This window comes from Thermobia domestica, unplaced genomic scaffold, assembly GCF_964235325.1.
Source record: "Thermobia domestica unplaced genomic scaffold, izTheDome1.hap1.1 HAP1_SCAFFOLD_255, whole genome shotgun sequence".
In the NCBI taxonomy this organism is placed as follows: domain Eukaryota; kingdom Metazoa; phylum Arthropoda; class Insecta; order Zygentoma; family Lepismatidae; genus Thermobia; species Thermobia domestica.
This window is the reverse complement of record NW_027655972.1, coordinates 33,596-49,665: the sequence shown is the minus strand read 5'-3', so window position 1 is coordinate 49,665 and position 16,070 is coordinate 33,596. Positions and strand designations below refer to the sequence as shown.

Genomic DNA, 16,070 nt, shown 5'->3' with positions numbered 1-16,070 from the left:
TTGTTTAATGTTGATCATGACAAGAGGAATTTCTCAACTCGATACTAAAACCAAACAATATCGGGATGAGACTTAACATTCGACACGGGAGAAGGCTAACTCAAATCATCGTCTCGCTTTGGAGATGAGAATCGAGACGAGACAAAAATTATCGTAAACATTTATCGTTTTATCTCATTTCTCGAAATAATGTATGCCCCTTTTTAAGTAACAAATGCTCCCTTAACTCAATCTTACACGTTGTTATGTTACTTTGTATTTCAGAGCTCACTGAATTATGGTCTGTGTATATTTTTTTGTAGCAAACCTTTCATAATTACATGTGCAAACTCTAAAGGTTAGTATATTATATGACTTACTGTTCAAAGATATTCAGATTTTTTTATAGTTATTTTCCTTACAACGTACAGTGGAATATTTTCTACATGAAACTCTAGTGAAAAGCTTTCGTTTAAATTTGAGTAGCTGCAGAGGTATCTCATGAAGGTATGGAACCCGTTCACCGAAATCCCTACATTTCAGTAAGTTTTGTAACTTTAAAACTTTTAGTACCCTTAATATTATTATTATTATTATTATTATTATTATTGTTATTATTATTATTATTATTATTATTATTACTGAAGTGTTGGTTAGATAGTTAGATAGTTGTAGGGACGTATGCAGAGGATATGTCCTGACACGTCTCTCCAATCCCGACTATTTTGTAACTTCTACCTAACGATACGGCGATTTTACAAATTTTAATATAATGTGTTTTCATACCGAATTTGTCGTCTATATTATTACTATTATTACTGAATATTTGAGACCTCAATATTAAGTCCTATTCCAGTGCAAATAAGCATACGGAAGTTTTTGGACACACTATAAGGATGAATTTACTTATAAGAGATACTGTGGAAAGAAAACAGAGGGAAAAGAAGGTGTCAACTACTGGATAATATGAAAATCGAACCTTCGGAAGACTTAACAGAAACTCAGTAGGATATGTCTTTATCACGATACCCTTTCGATGTAACACCCATTCTTTGGGTAAAAGACATTAGATTATGTATGATTTATATTGATATTTTAACATAATATGCAAACAAATATAAAAAAGAATAGTTCCCATTTACCAATTTTAGTTGAACGAATATATGGAACGTGTAGAAAATGGCGAATGAAAATATTATTTGTAATAAGAGGGGAAGAATTTAGAAACAATTTCACAATGACGTTTCAGTTAAATTCATGACTCATACTACGCCTGATTGATGAGCCGTTTGTATCCACGAATTGTTTACGAGACACGTGAAGTTTTCAGACAGTAGCAATCGAGACTGTAGACTGTGACGTCATGTTGTTAGTTTTTCCCTGTGAAGGAAGTCGTTTGAACTCTAACTTTTAAGAACGAGAGAAATTGACTATTATTCATTTTATTATACATCAAAAATATCAACATTCTAAATTATATTCTTTTTCTGAATATCCTCGGAGAGAATCGAACCGCGGACCCCTAACTCACGAAACGAATGCTCAAGCCATTATCCTAAGATTGTTCTTTTTATGTAAGAGTCAAGAAACACTCGCCTATGTAGCAAATTGCAAACGTTTAAGATTCCAATATTTCATTGATGAAAAAACATTGTAGTCCAGAGAATTCACGTTTAAATTTTAAAACAAGGACCGAAATTAGCTCCGTAATGTATGTATTTATATTCGGTTATTCTCGTTTTACAGGTATTTCCAGTTAACCTGAACAGGGATACATCGAAGACATGTAATATTTCAAAGACTTTCCCATCGGGAATCGAAATTGAGACCCCGCCTACTAAGTTATCTGATGGTTGGGGTGCATAGTTCGTTCCCAAGGCAAGTAAGCTCGAGTCGGACAACATCGAGTTCGTGGGTTTTCTCCGGCCATTCGCACATTTTCATTTCACCAATTCGTCCATCATAGTTCACTTGCATCAATCATAGCCTTCCTTAACCAAACCGGTATAACCGTCGGACATTAAACGTAACGATTTCATTTTCAAGTTATTAACCAAAACCAATCCAAATCGAAAAACAGTTGTATTTTATTTTGCTCATTAACGTTTTTTTTTCAAAAAATGTAGAAGAAATCATGGCGAAACGTAATTCCATTCAAAAGTGAAACAGAAGGCCCATAATGCACTAATCTAAGTTAAAACCATCACATATCGTTTGGAACTTTTCCAAAATATGTACAGATATTCTGAAAAGTGCTACAGTTGTTGTAAGTTTGTGAGTCGGCGAGTCAGTGATCGTGGGCCAACAGCATGTGATCCATAGCGACCCATCACTCACCATGGCCCACTGCGGCCCACCACGCACAGACCCACTCTGCTCACTATATTGTAGACAGCACCGTCTTAACAGCATGTTTCTTTTAACACTCGATTTTAACCATAGAAACTAAAAACACATTTCTCATTCGTTGCAGTTTATGATTCTACAAACCAGGACCGACCACAGGGAAGATAGGGGGCGTGGGCCCCTAAACTTTCAGTGGCACCTCCAGACCTCAACACAGGAAACACAATTTAGATATGTGTAAGATAATTTTAATCACTTGTTCCCCTCTTAAAATATTCATGGACCCCCTAAATCTCTGTGGCTGGTTGCGGGCCTGGTCCAAACCTTCTGGTGTATGTATTGTGTATTATAGTGGTAACAGAAGAAAATTGCCACTTTGTTGGGGTTGAGGAAAATTGAAGAAGCAGTTGAGGTAATATTTATATCATGGCAGCCAAGGCGGAACAAAATGAGCCATGCGGGGCTTCTAATCCGTTCCTACTACTACTACTACTTCTTCGCCTTCTTCTTCTTCTACTTATACAGTAGAATCGTATAGCAAAACTGCGCACGTAAGCAAATCAAAATTTGAGTATTTTTTTTATAAAAATAGAAAAAATCTTGGCCCGGGCTTGAACCCCCGCCAAAAGAAATTATAATTTTTAGCGCATTGCGCCAATACGCACAACTACGAAGACCGACAGTAAGAGTTATTTTATTTCTGCTGTATTTATATATCCTACGTGGCGAGAAACTGATAACTGCCACTAACCACCTCCTATGACTAGGATTGAGCGTGATTTAAAATTATGCTTCTGAACACGGGAGAATTTGTCTACGTTTTACTTTCAACGCTTTCATTTCCCTTTTTCACTTGTTTCTGTTTACTTATCTGAGATGAGTATCTCTACCTGAAAAAAAAACAGCTTGAGGTATTCTTGGATATTAATATTTGTAATTATAATAATAGTAATATGACTTATACTACTACTCGGCTTTCGAAACTATGAGTTTTTGGAGGAACTAACTACAGCAAAAAATACATTTTTGAATCACTGCGATATATAAATTAATATATAAGGAAAGGAGTAACTAGTGTGCCTAATCCTTACGGCCAAATTGAAGTCAAGTGAAATGAACTTCGGTATATAGTTAGGCCTTGATTCAAACTTAGATGTTATCATATTGCTTTCATTATAATAATATCCTAAAGTATAGTGGAAATCCGAATTTTTGCGAAAAAAAACTTACAAGCCGTTCAACTTACGGAGCTGAAATTCACTATATTAACTCTTTATTGAAAATTAACAGAACATATCCTACCATTTTCTAAACTTCTCCTTTATTGCAAGGGTCGCCACTTTGTAAATATGGTAAATTGATACTGGGTTAGTTTGTAAAAATAATCGAAAACAATCGATATTAGTTGAGACACAAACAATCGAGCTTTGCATCATATATCCATATATGCTTACCATCAGGGGCGGATCCAGGACGAACTTCTGCTCGGGCGGTGGGTTGTAATACTGATACATAGAGCTACATTTAAGAGCTTTAAACTCTGGGATTTATTTTTATATACAAAATAAGGAAATTTCTTGTTCTGAGGACCTTTTCCTCTTCTATGGGGGGTACTCCCCCAAGGATCCACCCCTGGTAACCAAGCGGTTTCTACTACATTCATTGCTGAAGCTTGTTTTTTTTATATGGAGCGCTTACAGCACAAGGCAATCAACCGATAAAGTTGTGAGAAAAAACGAGATAGAATTTGTAATATAAGCTTCTGTGCGTTGGTCTACCGCCCTTGAATTGGGACTTAAAAAATTTAATCCATTTTTCCACTGAAAAGTATCGATAATTCAACAAGGAAATAATTAGACCATGACAATTTAATTGAAATTCATCGTAATTTTACCCACTACAAACACTTTACCATTTTATATCGTAAAGGTCAGATCCATCGTTATTGTAACAGAATGGTGTTTGAGCGATTGATTGTAGAAATTCAAACTCCGATTAGTTAGAATTTCACAACTTGGTTTCACAAGTGTAAACCCTTTAGTCGGTAAAGAGGCCGTGCATCATGTGTCAGAGTTGATGATGATGCGTTTTGATATGTGAGTGCTTCATGGTGATTGGTGGGTCGGAGTGGGTCAGAGTTTCACGGTGACTGGTGGGTCGGGGTCATGGGTCAAGGTTTCATTCACTAAGACCATCTTTAGGTTAACTGGTTTGGGTTCGGTTTCAACTTGAAACAGAATGTGTATTTTTATTTCAGAAAACGAACAGTAATTTGGTTCAGTTTTGTTTGAAAAGAGACACTATGTTGCCACTTTTAAGAATATTAGCATATACTTTCAAAGTTCCAAACGATATATAATGGTTTCGTTTTAGGTTAAGGTATTTTGAGTCTGCTGTTTCACTTTTGAATGGAATTACGATACCTCAAACTTTTTCTTTATATATATATATATATATATATATATATATATATATATATATATATATATATATATATATATATATATATATATATATATATATATGTATGTTGTGAAAACACGTTACTGAGCAATAGAAACTACAACTGTTTTTCGGTTCGGATTTTTTTGGGTTAACAGCTTGAAAATATAATCTTTACGTTTAATGTCCAACGATTATGCCTGTTAGGTTGAGGAAGAGTAGGATTAAAGCAAGTGAATCATGATGGACGAATTGGTGGAATGAGAAAGTGGGAGTGTCCTGAGAAAACCCACGAGCACAATGTTGTCCGTCTCAAGTTTACTTGCCTTGGGAACGAACCAGATACCCCAACTATCATATAGTTTAATAGGCGGAGTCTCAGTTTTGATACCCGGTGGGAGAGGCTTTGAAATATTAAATGAGCTCGTTGTATCTGTGTTGGTGTCCCTGTCGTTCAAGGTTACTGGAAAGATCAGTAAAACGAAAACAACCGAATATAAATGAGATAAGTTACGGATATACTTTTGTTCTTTTTTTAAAAAAATTTAAACTTGAAAACTAAACTACAGTATTTTATCATGACCGAAATCAGTGTTTCACTGTTAATAAAATATTGGATTCGTAAACGTTTGCAATTTGCTACATAGACGAGTGTTTCTTGACTCTTAGTTAAAAGAGAATTCTTAGGGTAGTGGCCTGAGCATTCGTTTCGTGAGTTAGGGGACCGAGATTCGATTCCCTGCGAGGATATTAAGAAAAATTTTATAATTTAAAATTATGATATTTCTGGTGTATAATAACATGAAAAAAGTCAATTTCTCACGTTCTTACAAGTTAGAATTCAAACGACTTCCTTCACAGAGGAAAAACTAATTATATGACGTCACAGTCTACAATCTCGATTCCTACTTTCTGAAAACTTTGCGTGTTTCACAAACAATTAATGAATACAAACGGGTCACCTTCAGGGCAAGTACAAGTCATATATTTGTCTAAAACGTCATTGTGGAGTTGATTCTAAATTCTTCCCTTCTTAGTACAAATAATAATATTTTTGTTCCCCATTTTCAACACGTTCCATATATTCGTTCAACAAAAATTGGTAAATGGGAACTATTCTTTTTTATATTTGGTTGCATATTTTGATAAAATATCAATATAACGCACACATAATCCAATGTCTTTTACCCAAAGAAAGGGTGTTACTATGTATGGTGATGAAGACAAATCCTACTTAGTTTCTGTTAACACTTCCGAAGGTTCGATTTTCATATTGCCAGTAGCTGACACCTTCTTTCCTCCTCTTTTCCTTCCAAAGTATCTCTTATAAGGCAATCCATCCTTATAGAGGATCCAAAAAATTATTTTCATTTTTCTTAACTTCAATATGGTTATTTGTATTGGAATAGGACGTAATATTGAGGTCTCAAATATTCAGTAATAATAATAATAATATAGAAGACAAATTTCATGAGAGAGCCCATATTAAAATCTGTAAAATCGACCTAGCAAAAGGCCAAATTTACAAAATAGTCGGGATTGGAGAGAAGTGTCTGGATCATCAGGACATACCCTCTGCATACGTCCCTACAACTAGCTAAACGTTATAACGGAAAGTTTCGACGCAAATTTCATGTAGAAAGTAGGGATAATGGACTCACAAGACCCGTAAGAAAATTTGTTTTTAAGTAATGATTATGCCGCCTAACCCACAGAAGACTTCGATGACGAGAATGAAAGAAATATTGGAATAAAGAAAGTGGGAGGAAGTGGAACCCGGAGAAAACCTAAACGCACGTTGTTTGTTCAGCACAATGTCTACAAAGCGGGAGGTAGGTGGAACAGGGTGAACCATTAAATTAACAACACTTCAGTAATAATAATAATAATAGTAATAGTAATAATGGTATTAAAAGTTTTAAAGTTGCTATAAAATTTGGCAAAACTTACTTAAACGTGGGGATTTCGGGGAAGGGACTCAGTTCCTTTAAGAGACACCTGTGCAACTACCCAAATTTAAACGAAAGCTTTCAACTAAAGTTTAATGTAGAAAGTATTCTACTGTACGTTTCAAGGAAAATAACTGCAATAAAAATAACTGAATGTCATTGAACAGTAAGGCATATAATTAACTAATTTGTAGAATATGCAGATGTAACTATAAAATGTAGAATATGTAACTATAAAAGCTTTGCTACAAAAATGTATATAGAGACCATAATTTAGTGAGCTCTATTTTTTTTAAATACATGATATTAGGATTCCAGAATTCCACGTTAAGGTAATGTGGCCAAACATTAGCACCCTCGTCACCCTTAGATCATTACTAGTGCTTGTACGTTTGTGCTCAAAACATAGAATTTAAATTTTTCATAACCTGGTGTAATGCCATTCGCAGAAATCGAAATATAAAGTGGGTTTGGAATCCTGCTATTACAGGGTGTTTGCAATATCCCTGGAGTGATATTAGCATCGTGAAACTCTAGTCATTATTGTTTCTACGTTAAAAGTAGAAAGGGCGTGTGAAGATAAATGCTACATTTTGAATTCCGAAAAATTGAAGAAATTTGTTATGCATCACATTATAAAAGACAGGAAACTGGACTGTTTGAAATAAATTATTTGATATGTTGAGCGCCTACATGCATGTGGCATTTTATTACGTTACGTTCATTCAAATGGGTATCATAAAGACGGGAAAAAGATTAAATTTGTACGTCAAAAATTATAATCTGACTGGTCTCTCTTGTTAGAAAAAGGGCAGGTGGCACACTAGCTTTGTTACTTTAAAAAATTGTCTCGTGCAGCAGTGTTTTCGGAAATACAACATTCAAGAGAGAGAAGACGAACAACCTGCATATTACACCTCAGTACACAAATTTGACATCAACCTAATCTAGCATTAGCTAAAGAAATGGCTGAATCGATTGAAATTAAATTTATACTGCAGTTAGCCAGACATGTATCTAATTTAGAAAACTTTTTTTCCTTTCTTACGTTGCTGTCACTAGAATGAAGATCCTACGAGTAACAGAACAGATTTAAATTTTACATATCTGATGAGTGGCTCATGTATAGGAGGTGAAATTTGTCATAAAAAAAACTTTACTCAATACCAGTGAGTAAGTGATCTACGCCTTACGAGATGAAAACGGGCAACTTCCGCAAATTTCTTAATACATAAATTTACCATATGATATAAAATTAATATGCAATGTACAGAACTCCACCACGCATGTACAGAACTCAAGTGATCACAATTTTGCTAGCATACAAGAAATTTTAGGAAACCTACACTTTCAAGTAGATATTGAGAAATTAAGCTTTAAACTTCAAGTCAACTTATACACTTCTTTAGATGTTTTAACAAGAGCAACGTCAAAAACAGCAAAAAAGCTTGTAGTATACGACTTAAAAACTACTTACTGGGAAACAAAGTAATTCCATCATTTCTCTTTCAAGCAACGACTTTATTCTTTCCGAACGTGCTTCTTTACTTATATGGAAAAGTATATCCTCGTACTTTTTGGGAAAAAATATTGAAGAATCACTATTTCTTCCTCCGTAATTCACATTAATATTACCTGTTTCATTCTCGCGTCACTACAATACAGTACTCACGGAAGAACACTTAGGGACACTCTTCACGTCGTATATCTACGTACTTTTAACGGCGTTAAACATAATACACCTTCTTTAAACACAAACTAGGAGGAATAAAATTTACATAATACTATATGTCTAATGTTGTCATGAAAACTGCACATTTATAAACCCTTACAACGTAGAAATTACAAAATAATAATAATAATTAACATTTAAATTAAATTCTGAAAAAAAAATTCCCGATTTTACCATCGCATTTCGAAGAAAGTATACATTTTGTTTATACTATCTATGTCAAGGTATATTTTCTTCGCATAAATTCGTCTTGAAACTAGTCCACATCTCATTAAAGTACGAATTAAGATCAAGATCCTGCACAAATTCTGAACCAGGGACAATAAGCATAAGCTTGCTCCCGGTTGAATTTACTGAACGATCTGTAAACATTTCGAAGTTGAAGTTAAGCATTGGTTTTCTGCACATTCTGATGCAGAGGTAGCACCCTCGTGATCAGGTGTTTGTTCCGCTGGTTACAAGCCTGTACAAGATAGAGAGCACACGTTCGAGGAATTGTGAATGAGAAAGAGTCTAATATTTGCAAAAAAAAAAAAAAAAAAACGTGACCATCATTTGAAGTTTTCATAGTAATTTTCACTGAGTAATTTTAGCAGCAAATATTAAAGGCTCAAAAAGTAAAATATTTACTTCACTTTAAATTTTAGTATACATTTAAAAATATACGAAACTCATTCACTCAGTGATTAGCCAAACTTGAAGTGCCACACCTCATATATTTAACTTCTCAACTGGATACCATCCTGCATTAAACAATGCCAACTTGGAGTAATATCACTCATTCTTAGGATATCGTACTGTATAATATTATCTTATCGTTTTTGACATACCAACTTTTCACAAAAGTTTTACAGTTCACATGCACTGACGCAAGCGACGTGACCCGCCTATCGTAGACGTATGAATTTCGTTATTTATGCAAAAATATGTGATGTCTTCCTATTGTAAATGTTAACCATATATATATATATATATATATATATATATATATATATATATATATATATATATATATATATATATATATATATATATAGCACGTAAACTTTCTTTTCGTTCATCTCACGCTAAATAAGTTATTCAAAATTTAACGTCTTTTTCCAGCTTGTTAATAGCCATCTTTAACCCTTTCAGCACTGACCTACACAATTGTGCAGATAGATAGAAAAAAAATATATACAATACCGGCCGAACATGCACAATTGTGCAGTTTAATTTTTCTGAAAGCTACTACTTTAAAAAAATCTAAATCATGTTTATGAGGATTAGTAGATCAAACTAGGTTATGGAAACCACTACTCTTTCTTTCTTTCTTTTTTCTTTTTTTATGCCCATGATTATGCCCGTTAGGTTAAGGGAAACGCGGATTAAAGCAAATGAATAATGATGGAATTGGTGGGATGAAAATTGGGAGGAAACGGAAGTACTCCGAAAAAAACATGGACAACATGTTGTCCACCACAAATTTATTTGACCGGGACCAAGAATCTCATCCACCAGAAGTAAGCGCTTTACTTCTGAACCACTGTGCCCCCCGAAACAACGTAAGAAAATTAGAGGGTACTCAGGAAACATTTTAAGAAGGAACTTTCAAAGGTAAAGTCACTGCGCGGATGATCATCTCTATAAGCAGAATAGACTGACATGTCTCCCTCCTATATGGGCTACTTAAAACCATTTCCTTCATCCGGATATTATCCTACGTGATGTGAGCGTGGTTCCGAATTCGACTCTAACAAGAATAATCAAAAATTTGGTGTTGACCCCGCATATTAAAAACAATTACGAGGCTAGGTGAAATAAGACGAAACGGAATCAGGTCTAAAAACCTGCACTAAGGGTTACTAAAGCCATTATAAGGTATAGGGCAAAATAGGTTGCCTTACTCTCTCCGACACAAATGCATGAAAATAATTGATATTTGGGCATACTGAATTTTATGGCTAACATGCTAATTACTTTCCTATTACAAAGGAAATTTGTAGAAAATAAATAAATAATATAAAATGAAAAACTGTGACAAATATCAATCTTTAGTTTTATAAAATACGACATTCCTTACGGTGATTGCGTAACATCCTTTGCCGTTTACGTATAAAAAAGGAAAAACTTAAAAACTCTGGTTTGGTCTGGCGGTCAGAATTTTGTGTTTCCGAAAATGAAGCTGGAATTTCTCCTCACATACATTCCTTCTCGTTTATCTTTCAACAGAAGTCCCCAGGCACCCACCCTTTCCCAACTTCAGCTATTGCCAAAAAGAAAGGGGAGGAAGGGAAAATGCAGGTAGTGACACCTACCAGTTGAAGCGAGCATCACCTCTGCTTAGAAAAAGTATTCAAATGTCGAATTTATCAATGCATAATAGTTCATAAATGACGCTTTCTTACGTTTAATATATGTTTTAACGTATATTACGATACGTTTGAAACAACTCCTAAATTAAAAAATAGTGACGTAGAGAGAACAACCCTTAAAATTTCAAATATCGTTTTTTTTTTAAACTTTTATTGTACATTGATCACCGTGACTTTCATTATATATCTAATAAAAATATATTAGGTTTTTGAGAAAGGGACCCTAAAGCTACATAGTGCAATCCTATAACATATCCAAAAATTATGACAATCTTCCATTTTGTTAATTAGCAGGAAGGAAGGAAAAAGTACAGCAACATTTATCAAAATGATACTTTTTTCCACAAAAGTTACTGATATTTGGCAGGGGCGTATTTTTTAAAAATCGGAATAGCTTGCGGCATAAAATACATAAATTTAGCCTAAAGTTATACGATTTAAAAAAATTCGGAGAGGGGATAGGAACTCTCTAAATACACCGTATTATCTGGGATTAAACAAACAGGCACGCACACAAAAGAATTTTCGTCTTAAATGTCCATGGTTATTTTCCCGTTGGAATAGTTAACAATTTAAAAACCCAAACCCAATCTTACTACGAGAAGAAAGGAGGATTGCTCCGTTCCAAATTCAAAACGGGATTTTCCCACATCATTCACTGCATGATACTTGTTTTCATACTATAGTGTGCATACTTTATATTTGAGTTTCATCGCATTTTGATTAACTTCCATAATCCAAATAACAGAACACAAACGAGATTTTACTTATTTTCACTTTCTATTAATTTATTTCGGAATTTGATTTAAATCAAAGATTTTGTTGTAAAAAAAATCAAGTAATTTAAATCAGACTTATTTAAATCAATCCACCCTGTTTTACGAGCTGTGATCTACTTTATGATATTATTGCATTTCACTTTACTTTCTTAAAATAATATCTCAATCTAATCTAGTGTTATTATTTTGGTGCATGTCCAAATAATCGTACAGATCAATATGCTTGCCAACTGATATACATTGAAAATATTATTGATGCGTAAAACATGCAACAACTCAATAATAATTAGTATATATTCCTCTTAAGGCTGGACGAAACTTGCGGGGCTGGTCCCGTAGGGAGCAGGCGCGAAGCGATGCTGGGTACAAGCATAAACGAATATGTTTGGAAACTACAGTACCTACTTATAACTTAAAAGCACTAACCTCTCTACTAAAGCCGGAAGTGTTAAAACTCTTGTATGAGCCACAAAATTTTTGCCATTAACCCAGCATCTCGAGACAATTGGACATATACTGAAGTTAAACCTATAAAACTTAGCTACAGTATAAAAATTTTGAAACGACAGGAAAAAGGGGCTTTTTTCTATGCACGCTCTTCGTCGGAAGGAAATTTACTATAACTTACTTTAATGCTTGTTGCTATATCATCACTTACTATATCAAGTATATGTATCCTTTACAAAATGATTGCCTTATTAACTGAAGTGTGTAAACGAGTGTGCATTGAAGCTATGAACATTCAATTCTTTTATAGAGTTTATTTATAATTTTCATTGCATCACTCCCTTTCCTAATAAAATTTGTCATAAAAAAGTTTAGTATTGATAGACAGAACAGGTATGAAAGGAAATCGTGTATTGATAAACAAAGCTTTTCCCTCATATGTATTCCGTCTATCAAAACAAAACTTGCTACACACATTTCTTATCCCCTATATAATTTTTCGAGATACAACTGGTTTGTGTGCTTTTACCCAGGGCCACTCCAGAGGAGTCCAAAATTGATAAGAAAGATTTGTGGAGGAAATTTTTCGACATTCTCTATTTTATCTGTTCAAGTACGTTACACAGCACCTCTGGAAAGCTTGTTTCGTGCTGAAGGGATGAACTATCAACCATGACTTTCGAATGAAGAGTATTGATGCAATACCTATTTCACTGCTAGCCAACGATTTTCTTTATAACTAACAGGGTTAATGGGCCTCAGGTACTTACTCCGCTATCCATGGCACCTACTTTTTTGTGCATGAACATATCCGTTGTTGTTTATCGAATGGATTACGTTTCATTCGGATGTCCGGATGACACATTCATGTCTGTTCCTTCTAAAGTCGGGGGTTAGAATCTTAGAATATCATTAGTTAAGCCGCTATACTCTCATCCAAGAATACATATTTTCCAGTATGACAAAAAAGAAGAAACACGAAAAAATCTATTCATTCAAAATTACTTAAAATTACAATTTTAGCAGGACCAATTTCCAGAATTATCCCTGAAAGGATTCTCCTATAAGCCTGAGTGTTATTTGCACCCCAAGCCGAGATTCTTGGTCCTGAATGTTAAATTAAAGGACCTCTACTGATTTACAAACCCGCAGCCTCTGCATCGATATATTTCTGAGGATTGGCATTTTTTGGTTCTCTTTCACAGAAAGTACTATACTTGGAATACTTGTAATGTAGAAATTATTAAAAAAAATGTTTTCTTCAATTTCTACAATTATACTTAACAAGGCAAGTATTTCATTAGTACAAGTATTTAAAAATACATTTCACTGTTATGATGTTAAACAAGTTATCAAGATGAGACTTCCTTTTGTATCAATCCGCTGCGTAAGTTGTGCAACACACACGCGCGCACACATAAATTACTACAGTTGTGCGTTTTCTTAGACCATGATTTAATGCCACCGATACTAAGAGATGGAGTTAGTATCAACGTACATTGGACTAAAGAAAAGTACAAGCAATTACAACCTATTCTGCAATCGAGAACGGGCTTACCGATGAAGAACGCTGAAACGGACGATCAGCCATTTAGCATAATTCCCAGATACTCTCAATATTACTGCTATGAAATATATCACGTAATTTCTATTACTCTGCACCTGTCACCTATAACTCCATCTGGCGATAATCGATGTAACTACGTGAAGAATTCGTAGAGTAACTGCTAATGTTTCAAACTTAATCTACAGCCATTTGACAGCACACCATAGTGCTACATTTTGCAAATAAGAACAGAAATAAAACACAGCACTCCTAAACAACACTGTATTATTCATAAAAATAAATAATTTACATGTTAGGTCTTCTAACCAAAATCCTCATCAGACATACACTAAATCTGTATACAATGTAACTAAACTACTATACAAGCCAGAAAAGCCTTCCTGCTCCCTCATTGTTCAGGATAAATAGCCAATAACGACGCCATGTGAAGATAGCTTGAGCCAATCATAGACGCCCAAATATGGCGTCCAATAAGAGAACCTGTCAAAATAACACGAACATCATGAATCAACATTAACATATAATCCCCTGTATTTGTCAATAAGCGTTCTCTATTCTTTATGCTCAAGCCTTTACTCCAGTTCATTAAGTATTTATCTCCTTTTCCTACCCGCCGTGCCTCCTTCCACTTTCTCGGAAACATACTTTCTTCATATTCTAACATAATAACTTTTTCCCAGTCTACCTTATGTCCTTTTTCCTTGACATGTTCGTATATAGCATTAATTTCTCTACTATATTTACATCACTCTTATGTTGTTTAATTCATTCAGTCAAAAATTTATCCGTTTCCCCAATATATTTCATATCACAATCTAGACATTTTGATATATAACACCTTTCTTCTCCTTTTTCTTTCTTTCTTCTTTTTTACTTCTTACACTAAAAACTACCTACTGCCTTTTCTTTACGCTCTCATATCCTGCTTTCTTAACATCTTTTTAAGAACTTCTATCTCCTCCCCTAACCCAATAATACCTTTCAATATTACCTCTTTACCTTCCTCTCCAATTTCATCATTCCCGAAACCCACAGAAGCTTTAAAAATATCTCTTCTGCTATACCCATTCTCATATAACTGCTTTTCAAACTCTTCAATGTTGTCCTCTACATTTTTGTTACTAATGTTGGTAATTCGTTCATCATATTCCTTATAAAATTAGATTTTGTGCTATGTCCACACTACTTTTCTATTTACAATAAATACCCGCATTGCATTCTTTCTGGTACCCTTATGTTCTAATTCTCCTCCCTACTTACTCATAAAAATATCCAAATAACAAAGAATACCTTCCTTCTCTAACTCAAGCTCTAACTCTATGCCTTTTTCCTTATCCAAATGATTTTTACAAAATCCAATAACCCTTCCTTAGACTCTTCCCAAATTCCAAAACAGTCATCAACACACCTACACAAATACCTAATCATTCCTTCTTCATTACCTTATTCTACCATACATTCATAATGATATCTGATAACCCTATATTCAAACCTACCTTAATTCTATATATGTCACTTTTCAGTGTACAAAAACTAAAATCCCACATGATGTTTTTCCCGTTATTTTGAAATGTTCTCTTATTGGTTGAGTAGTCATATTTTTGGGTTTCTATGATTGGCTTAGGTTGTCTTCAACAGACGTCGTTGACTGGCTATTTGTTCCGACCAATGAGGAAGAAGGTAGGTTTTTGTGGCTATTATATTAGTATGGTTGCATTATATAGAGAATTTGTATATGTCTAATACTGCTTGTAGACGATCCAAGAAAACTTGAACAAGACTCTTGTTCAAGACCATTCAAGAGTTTTTGATGAAAAAGAGGCCAGCACTGACGTCATTTTTGTCTTGAATTCAATAGTTTCATTCAAGAAGTTTCGGTCCTGTTCGAAACAATGCAATTCAAGAGCATTCAGGAGCTAATCAGCACCCGAGTTGATTGCAGGAAAATACAAAACAACTATGATGGCGTCGTGAGACAGAGCAGCAGTTCAATAAATATCTTTTTATTACTCTTTTTCACAATTATCTGATATTGAAAGTATGCATTATAATAACAATAAAAAGCAAATATCCGCACTGAAAGATATTGTTAGTATTATTGTGATAATATAAATGATTTAATGTAGATAGTTACAGTGCTTGCATGCTTATAACTATTGTTAAATTTTTATTAAGTGATAAGTATAAAAATATTAATTTGAGAACTTAATATACAAGAATATCGACTGTAGATTAAGAAAAAGCCCATCAAATAAAATATATATAGGGGAGGGTGGGCCAGAATGAGACAAAAAGTAGTAAATCAGTAATATTTTGTTTAATCGTGTCTATAAAATTAAGAACCTAAGTTATAATGAGAATTTGGTTCATTGTGCACATAAAGCATGTATTTCCAAACAAATATCGGTTACAGTAAGGAAGTGACGATAAATCGAAAAATAGTCTCCGTTTGTCTCATTGTGACCCATCATAGGG

General features: G+C 34.1%; 1 protein-coding gene across 2 annotated transcripts in view; it reads right to left on the bottom strand.

Annotated features, from left to right (window-relative positions):
• The window catches only part of LOC145676635 (uncharacterized), a 42,231-nt gene that overhangs the window by 7,367 nt on the left and 18,794 nt on the right, over positions 1-16,070 (bottom strand). The gene's annotated exons all lie outside the window — the stretch shown is intronic.